The 10,296-nt window shown below is 38.8% G+C and overlaps 1 pseudogene; it reads right to left on the minus strand.

The window, feature by feature from the left end:
• Positions 1-1,889: 1,889 nt before the first annotated feature.
• LOC148481211 (uncharacterized protein ZSWIM9-like) lies at positions 1,890-3,480 on the minus strand (annotated as a pseudogene).
• Between the last annotated feature and the right edge of the window lie 6,816 nt (positions 3,481-10,296).

Consider the following 10,296-nt stretch of genomic DNA (forward strand, 5'->3'; position numbering starts at 1 on the left):
TACTACAAAGTTTTAGTTTTATTTAATATACTGTAGGAATCCTTGGAAATATTCGTCTAATATATCCAAACAGCCAGAAGAGACATTTCAGGCTTGATGAAGAATAAGAGGATATCATCAGCAAAGAGACATATCCTATGCTGTACTATATTTATAGCATGTTTAAATAGCTGTACTGTTTCAGCCTCTACCACTAATTTAGGGAGGCTATTCCACATATCCAATACCCTTTCTGTGAAGTCATTTTTGCTCAATGTTCCCCTAAACCTATTTCCCTCCGCTTTTACGGCATGTTCTACTGTTTAAATACTTATCTTCCTTTGAGGGATGTTTTCCTCGTCTACCTTCTAAAAACCCTTGATATATTTGAAAGTTATTATTATTATTATTATTATTATTATTATTATTATTATTATTATTATCCTTTATTTATATGGCGTCACAAAGGTTCCGCAGCGCCTTACACAGTACATAAATCATCACACAAGGAAATCAGTTAATAGTAATACAAAACAATGCAGGACAAGGACATGGTTATAAACATAGCTGAATAACACAAGCAGCAAGACATTAGCAACCAAGTGTTAGGTGCTGTTTTGGGGAGTTAGGAGTAAATTATACTATATGTAAGGGGGAGGAGAAGCATGTGAGGGAAGAGGGCCCTGCTCATGAGAGCTTACATTCTAAAGGGGAAGGGCAGACAGACAGGGGCAACACACATGGTGTAGATGGTGAGGAAGGAGCATGGAGCAGTGGGTTATGATTTGTGCTGCGGAATGTGTGTGTTTAAGATGACCTGATGTTATGTAAAAATTCAGTCCTGCATACATCTATCTCTATGACAGATAATAGATTGTTTATGTGTTATTTACATGAGATATGTACAAAATAAAGTTGTAGCACTTTAATGATTGTGTGTTACATTTTAGCATCTATATACAGCCTGATAAAAAATGCAGCTATTATGGGAATGTCGTGCCATCCTAATACAGTAGTGACTACTTTAGTCCCAGCTGCTAGGTGCAATGCAATGCTCCTGTGAGTGGGTGCATCTCACATGCTAGACCCACTCAGAAATGGGTGCAGCCATACATGCTGTGGTCCCATAGGATGTTGCAGTACCTGGGCCCAGAATTTCTCTTGGCAGCCCTGGAGGTGACAGGCAGAACCTGGAGGGCATAGTGGTGGGGTAACAAGGCCATGGAGGGAGGGAGGTGGTTGTGAGTGGAGGGACAGGAAAGGTGAGTGAAAGAAGCAGAGGGTTGGAAAGCAGACTGATGAGAGAAAAAAGGGGGAACAGCAAGTGGAGGAGACAAGAGGGGGAGGATGGGGGTGGATAAAGTAGAGCATTATGTGGACATAGAATAAATTCCTATAATGTCCCCACTTTCCCTTCTCTGCTCCAAACTATGCACATTAAGAATTTTTCATCTTTCCCGTTAAGTTTTGTGATATTTCATCCACCATTTAAGTAAAGATTGGTCAATTGCCATATGGTGTTTTATATAAAAAAATTAAGGTTGTATTCCATTACCCATATTGCACTACCCCTGATGAAGTCAACAAAGATGAAACACATTGGTGTATGAATTCTGTGTCCACAGCACTGTTAGCTGCAATTGGTATGAGCTCACGTGTTTTGCTAGGATAGAACAAAGAGTGGCATTTTCCATCAAGCAGTCATACTGGTAACAGATCTCTAGCTAAGAGTGCATGAAATCAATGTTTGTAAATCTGTATTGCAAAAGTATTTTTAGGAAACAAGATTGTTATGAGAAAAATGCTTTAATACATTTTACAATATTTTATTTGATGTTTAATTCTATGTCACTGTCCGGTACACGTTTTTTTGTATGCTCTACATGATAATTCATTTAAAAATTATCATCTCACATAACTATATAAGACACATTGCTCTTTTTTAACAATTGTAAATCGAAAAGTTCTTTCCCAGTCTGTAGACAGGTGGCAAACATCTAGCAGCAGGGAAGAATTGAGACAAGGATCGTAAAGCTGTATGTTTAGAAGTATCATTCCAGAAAAAAAATCAGTTACACTGTCATTGAGTAAATAACCAACATATGACTGTTTGATAATATATTTACCATCCCTTTGAAAGCCAAATTATTTCTAAATCAGACTTGCTGCCTCGGTATTACAAATAGATTTGTATTTGGAGGCTATTTCATCTTCATTGAAATGGTTTTTTTTTCTGTGTTTGTGGATTGCAATTGGAATGAAGATTTATATATTTGGCCACTGGTGCCTTCGTACAAAACTGACCAGTTTACTTTTGCTTTATTTGAGAGACAGTCTTGGTGGTATCCAGATGCACCAAGCTAAAACTCCAAATGCCATCCCACATATCACAGGACATGTGCCACTGGTCCATAAAATATTTCATAAAGCTATTGGAACAATATAAGGCCAGGATTCTCAGTGCCTGATTGTACTATTCAAGCATCTAATAAGAAGATATATGACACAGCAAAGGCCAGATCCTCTCATCTTCTTTGACATGTATTTCATGAGCCTTACTATGCATGGCCTGTAAAACTTGTGAATAAAAAATTGGAACTATGGCGTGTGGGAAAAACTTCCCAGCTATTTACGCCAAGTGTCACACATTGTTCTTTGAGCTTTACATTAGGAATGCTTTGTACTAGTGATGACTTTTGGGTGTTTCTTTCTTGACTAGAATATCAGCACAGTCTCTTCCTTGCATATTTTCATCCATATACATAAAATTAAACAATTCAAGTTCATTAAACCTCAAGACCTGGTTGAAAAAAAACACAGATGGCAAATTCTGTCAGAGAGAACCCATCAAAGAAGGAATGATATATACTGATGCCATCCTGTAAGATTTCACCCGTAGCATCTAGATCATTATAAAAATAAAGCTGTCAAGTTATTTTATTGTGTTCACCATCATGGGACCATTTGTTTTGCAGTATGATAAAATACACTTTATATCCTGTGCTCCAAAAAACTGCTTAGTGATTTTGTTGGTGGTCCATATTGGAATACAGCAGTTTGCCAGCAGCAAACCAATTTTGAAATAGTAATCAAATTCAATAGGCATAATGTAGTGAGTGTGTGGTTGTGTCTCAATTGGAACTTTGAGACAATAATGATGTTTATCTTCTCACTTGTCTCTAAGAATATATAGACACTGCAGCTTTGGTCATCTTCTAGCGCCTCTTCCTCTAAGATACTTTACACTTTCTATTGTTTATGTGCTCCAATTTCTTTCTTGCTGGAAATGTTCACATACTTACAGGTGAGATGTGCAGAACAGTATTTCAGCAGATCAACCACTTCCCATCTAAGGTTTTCAATGGCCCATTTGCACTTGTTTAATGGGAAGTAATTTCTGAGAAAAAAGATAGCTTTCCTTTTCTGACATTAAAAATATAAAAATATCCAAATTTCTTCCCAGGAGAAAAACTCCACTAACTGCAGCTCTGTTTCATCCATTGTTGACAGGAATGAGTTTTCCCATGTAACAAGCAATATTTAAATTGAGCAGTAAGTGACATTCAAGATGGTTGACTAAAGACAATATCTAAGAAAAATACAGTATTATAATTTGTAGTCCAACTTGAACCTTCTTTCTTTTGGAATATGTAGTTAAACTTTGCAATAAAAACCTCTTAAGTGACTCAAAGTACAGTATGTCTGGTTTCTTACCTGTCCACACATCAATCAGAGAATTCCCTTCACTGCAGCTTCTGGATCACTGTTCTGTAGTACTACCATTGTTTGAACTGCCTTAGCCCAAAATTAATTTTCAAGGTCAACATTGTTCAGCATCGCATTCGTTTTTTCCACTATAGTATGATATGCATGCTCTCTTTTACCATGTTTTTCTGGTATACAGATGTGTCCACAATCATCTAGCATCCTTGCACATTAAACAGCCCTTCTAATCCTGCCATGCCGTAGTGCGACTCCGTAGCGCAGAATGTTTTTTTGGTGAATTTTCCCTTTAAAATGTATTCTAATTGCAAAGAGATGTAAGTAGGATGCACAAACAGCTTATGCTGATTAGAATGATATGTGGTATACTTATAATCTGTGTATGATGGCGGGATAATCTGCAAGCAAAAGTGCTGTGCATCTTATTTGCATCACTTTGCAACTAAGATGCATTTTAAGGAGAAATATCACTAAAAAAGATGGTCGATGCTACCAAGTCACACAGTTCTCATGCATTATGTGTATAGCGACCTGTAGTGCTCATAGGAGAGATGAATGTAGACAAACCTGTGTATGCCATGAGTACCTGATGTTTGATCCCATATTTTCTCATGAAGTCTGAAAAGCCATTGTTTTTGGTACTCTCCATCATTGTCAGATATTAACGTCTTTAGTTTGTAACACATTTAAGATTCTACTAAATTCTTGTAGTCCACAATTTTGTGTATCTCTTAATTTTTTACTTTTAAGTAAAATCATCAATTAGTGTCATGAAATACCTGAAACCAATAATAAATCATGTTCCAGAGGACCACATACATCTGTGTGCATCAATGAGAGTGGTTCCTCAGGTCAAAGTTGCTGATTTTGGGAAGGAGCATCAGGTTTGCTTGCCTTTGATTCAACTGTCACACTCTGGACAATCAGGATTGCTTACATAATTACATAATTTTTTCCTTTCACCATCCCTTCTTGAAATTTTTCTGCATTCTTATATCATAATTTCCCAATTGCCTATGGGCCTAATTCAGAGCCGGATGCAATTAGCACTCGCTCGTCCAGAAAATAGGGGTGACTATTCAAATGAACCATTCGCTCTTTGTGGTCTGTTCACGCCTCTAGGTCTGAACGAGCAAACAAAACTTGCGGTCGTTTTTTGGGAAACTTCGCCCCGTCACCGCTCGCATCCTACGTCATGTCCGCTATTTATTAGATTAATCGAGTACATCGACCAGCATATGAACTGCTCGCTATTCTTGTGGTTGGTTTTTCCTACCACAATCTTGCGAGCAGTTCTGACTATAAAATAACCCAGTGACGTGCTCAATGACGCTGCTGTTTTAATTATGCACACCCATAAAACGCCCGTTTTGACCTTTAAGCACACCTGCGTTCTGATCTCCACTCCCCGTTTTCAAGCACCTTCCCCTGTTACCACCCACATACGCCTCTTTCTGTCACTCAAATTAGCAGGCATTCGCTATTTTGCGAGCACATGAATTTCGGCCACACTGACTGGTTCGCACATGCATATAACGATCCGTACGCATGCGCAGTTGGGCAAACATCGCTCAGAGCGAACGAGCGGCCGCTTACGAGCAGCTCTGAATCAGGCCCTATGTTACAGTTCCATAATTTACTTGAGTCAGTATCAGCCATTACAACACAGTTCAGTATATAAGACATAGAGTTGCAGGCATCGGGTAGGACTTATTGTACATGGTACACTTGTCTTCTGTGAAGTTGATTTTGTAGTTTTTCTTCTCTAGCATACTGATGGTGATTAGGTTAGTTCCAAGGACTGGTACAAATAAAACTTTAAGGTTGGTGTAGTTGTCCCAACTCTAGATGATGTGAGGATTTTGTCCCCAATTTGTTTCACTGTAATGGGCTTACATTCACTTAATAGGTTGAACAATTTTACATTGCAACTAAAATGTTGTCACTGATGTGTTTGGATTTGTCTGTGGCTCTGGACTTGTGTCTCTGACAACTGTTGATTCTCGAGTGGATGTCTGGAAACTTGCTAGTCTGATGTAGTTTCTGCTCATAGTACCTGGTTGGACCTGGTTGGAGTATAGCCAGAAAGTGAATTACGGCTGCTGATGAGTGAGGATGTTGAAAGCACTGACAGGATAGCACTAGACTGTACTGGATCTATAGTACCAGAATGTGACTGGAATGTGACTGACTAGCTGGATCACAGTGATGGAATTGATGGTATTGGTTGTTAAACTAGAACCAATGGTACAGAATATCAGAATGGAGACAATGGTACAGGTTGTCAGACTGGAACAAATAGTACAGTTTGTCAGACTGTAACTGATGGTACAGGATATAGTACTGGTACTGATAGTACAGGATCTCTGGGATGAAACTGGCTACTGGAGACAGGGGTGCAGTGAGATGGAAAATCTGCACAGGAGTCACTGAGTAGGATAGATTACCTGCAGGAGCTCTTTCTAATGCTTATACAGCTGGGCTGAAGACAAAATTGCCCTGGCAAGTGATGTGTGCAAGGAGATTCCGTATATACCCTTGGTTTGTCATGGATTGGTTTCAGGCATCATGAGACTGCATACTGGTCTCCTGTTGGTGGAGATCTGTATCCTGATCCAGACTGTCATAACTGCACCCAGCAGCCAGCACTGGAGATAAAGTTGCATGTGAAAGCTGGGATGACTGCAGGATGTTGGAAGAAACTGAAGCTGGTGCAAGTCTGTCATGGAGCCAGGTCATGAATTTGGGAACCAGGTAAGTGACTTGGTGGCTGTAGCAGACAGTGTGGTTTGTGATAAATGTCTAGTGACCCCAGTCCATATACCAGCAGTATCTCCTATAACTGTCTTCTATGTTCAAAGCTGACTTGCTTTGTTACAACACTTTTTCTGCATACCACTTTAGTCATTTAGGGTCTGATTCAGAGCCGGACGCTATTTGCGGTCGTTCGTTCAGAAAAAAGGGGGTGGCTATTTAAATGAACCGTTCGCTCTTTGCGGTCTGTTCATGCCTCTATGTCTGAATGAGCGAACGAAACTTGCGGTCGTAAGTTTGAACAATACACCCCCTGGCCGCTCGCTCCATACGTCATGTCCGCTATTTATTTGATTAATCGAGTACATCAAACAGCGTATGAACTGCTCACTATTCTTGTGGTTGGTTTTTCCTACCGCAATCTTGCGAGCATTTCTGACTATAAAACAACCGAGTGACGTGGTCTATGACGCTGCTGTATTAATTATGCACACCCTTAAAACGCCTGTTTTGACATTTAAGCACGCCTGCTTTCTGATCTCCACTCCCCGTTTTCAAGCACTTTCCCCTGTTACCACCCACATACGCCTCCTCCTGTCACTCAAAATAGCAGGCATTCGCTATTTAGCGAACAAACGATTTTCGGCCGCACTGACTGGTTCACGCATGCGTATTACAAACCGTACGCATGTGCAGATGTGCGAACATCGCTCAGAACGAGCGAACGGCTGCTTACGAGCGGCTCTGAATGAGACCCTTAGTCTGCAATCTGCCTCACTTTGTGGCAAATAAAGCATTTGTACTTTGGTCTTTTAAACTTAGGCCCGTATTCAATTAGCTGTGAAAAGCCGAGATCTGCGGATTGCGACTTTTTGCCTGTCAGAAATTTATCTGCATTTTCAATTCCATGCAGAAAGTCAATGCAATGTACTGTAATATGCAAAAAAGATTCACCTCTGAATAGGTGGTGAAAAAAAGAGTAACATTTTTGTTTTGGGGAACAAAGATGGGGAAACTACTCAGAAACCTTGTGACAGACCCCAAAGGACAACTGCATCAAAAAGTGCAGGAAAAAAACTGAAGAACACCCCAAAATATTACTTTGAATTTAGGGGTGAAATAGCAAATAATTGGGAAGACAGTTCACAAATTAGCAAAATAAGGTTCTAGGGGTGCACTAAGAAGGGGTCAAGTGTTTTTAGGATTGCAGATGCTTTTATGAGGGTGGAAATTACATTTATTAAAACTGCACTTTAGAGACATTAAAATATGCTAGCACCCATTTTCAGGTACCCCAAATATGACAGGACTACTTATTTCCTCCTAAAAATACTGCTTTATGCTATTCTCTACCATTTGTGCAAAGACACTAATTAGTGGCAATTGTGCAAACTTAAGTATCAGAACAGCTGTATTAGGGCTAATCGGGCAATACTACATTGATTCCCAATGTTTCTGCATCTTTTTGGACAGATCAGGCAGATTTCCCTGACTCTGTTACCACTTCTGGTCTGTTCTGACTTCGCGTGTCGCCGTTTTCACGTCTTTGGAATTGAATATGGTGAAGAGCGGAGGCGCACAAAATAAGTTCCCACGGCAAAAATACGCGATACAGGCAAAAAGTGCGGCATGCAAAACTGTATCGCGGGTGTGAAACTAATTGAATAAGGGCCTTAGTGTCCTTAGTATAAAAGAGAGATTTTCCAGAAATATGGTCTTATTGATTCCTAATAGTCGCTATTTAGTGCTGCAAGTCGCTTAAGAAAGAAATGCTTTCCAGTCCAATCGTGTGGTACCAAAGCTCAAAAAGTTATTTATGCAATGAAAAAGTAACACGATTACAGATTTAACACAGAGTAAAAAGCAATAAAATATTACAAGCCGATACATACGCGTGCACACTGGTCCCAGTATACAGTCGTCAATCCAGAAGCCTGCGGTCATCCAAGAGAATGGCTGTACACTTGAATCAGGATGCTGTTTATATACCTTAGAGAGTTCTATGTTAATAAAGAAACTAGTCAACAGGTTTCCATTGGTTCTTGCTTCTGGATAATCTGGTCATTGGTCAATTCATACGGTGTCATCAGGGGCGTAGCTCAGCTCTCCAACAGTTCCTTTGTGTATCTTTCCCGCAGAACAACTGGTTAAATCTAGCTGCCACACTGCATATAGATGATGACATTCTATACAATAACTCCCTATCATCCATAACTAGCGGATGCAAGATGCGACTTCTTTTCCGATAGGTACGGAAGTCTGCAAATAAACAGGGATTTAGTATGATAACAAACATGACATGTCTGCTATGTTCTAAACCTTAGATCTTATTTATGTACACATTTCATCATAATTACTTGTTAAAAAGACCTTTAATAACTCTCTTTATTCACTTATTGTAAATAGGAACCATTACTGTATATACATATGCATTTGCATATGTGCGTCTGTGCATTGGTATAGGAAATGTTCGTATGTATGTATGTGAATATGCACGTGAGTGTCTATGTGTATGTGTACACATGTGGATACACATTCAAGTGTCTATATGTATGCATATGTCTATGTGTGCGCATTGTGTGAATCAGTGTATGTGTATGGTGGGTTCGCATTTGTGTGCATCGGATTGCGCCGATGCAGAGTAGCATCCGATTTACTCTTTATCAGACCATAGATGACTAGATCGTCAGATAATAATTGCAAATGATCATATCCAATTATTTGACTTTGACAGTCTACAGGTATCCACTCCTGTAATTGTAGCAGCTTTGCACATATGATTTTAGTAGTGAATTTTACTCCAAAGCTACTACCAGAAAATTTATCTATGACATCAGGTTCTGCAACATATCCATGGTGACCTTTTCTTTGTCTACCCAGACTTTAATGGATACCAATTGCTGGGTGGTGGCCTACATCTTATCAATGAATAAACCTCATGTACTCATAATCATTTTATCCTGTACAAAGTGCATTTGAGGCTTAATCTCCTCATAAGTCCCTTATCTGTATAAGTTGTTTATAGGGCTACCCACGTGTCCATTGCGGAACCATTCCTATTTAAGAAAACTATATGGAATATACTTGCTGTTACACAGCTAAGTCAATGCTTCCAATTTCTCTATCTGCCTCTTCAGGATTTAGGTTGTCTCCTGGATCAATTGTGACCTTCCATAGCTACTCACACTTTAACTGCATTTCTATGGTGAAATTTCAGGTAAAGTAGTTCTCTAAGCCTTTTATTTTTATGAAGCTCACACTTGCACTTGGAGTATACATTTTCACCTTCAATATGAAGTTGTAATCCTATTGTATGGGTCCTTCACACCCACAGTGCTGGTCCCATAACCTATTTGTAGATGCCTACAAGTTAGTAGGTACATAACAGATGTGAACTTGGAGGTTAGTTCATATGTTGATTTCCAAACAAGAGTAAGTTTTATTGAATGCAACAAGATATATGTGATAGATACAAAAAGCTGTCAATATGCTTCATTTTGTTGTTTGTGCTTATTTATTTATACAGTGTTACACCAATAAAAACATACATATCGTTGTTCAGTGATAAAAATAAAACTCAAGCAGATATTTACACAAAGAAGGACTGATACTGCATGGACTCCCCAGATTCATAATGATTTCTTATATATAACTTATTATATTTGATGGCACAATCATTAATTAATTGTTTTTGTATGTGTTAAAATTCAAGTTTGATGTGTGAATCATGCACTTTTATATATATTTGGAAGGAATTACCATAACTTTTTTCCATTATAAACTTATTAATTTATAAAAGTAAAAATACACTATACCTTTCATAACATGTACATTCCTTTG

The sequence above is a fragment of the Taudactylus pleione genome, unplaced genomic scaffold (assembly GCF_031769625.1).
Source record: "Taudactylus pleione unplaced genomic scaffold, aTauple2 ptg000592l, whole genome shotgun sequence".
Taxonomy (NCBI): Eukaryota; Metazoa; Chordata; class Amphibia; order Anura; family Myobatrachidae; genus Taudactylus; species Taudactylus pleione.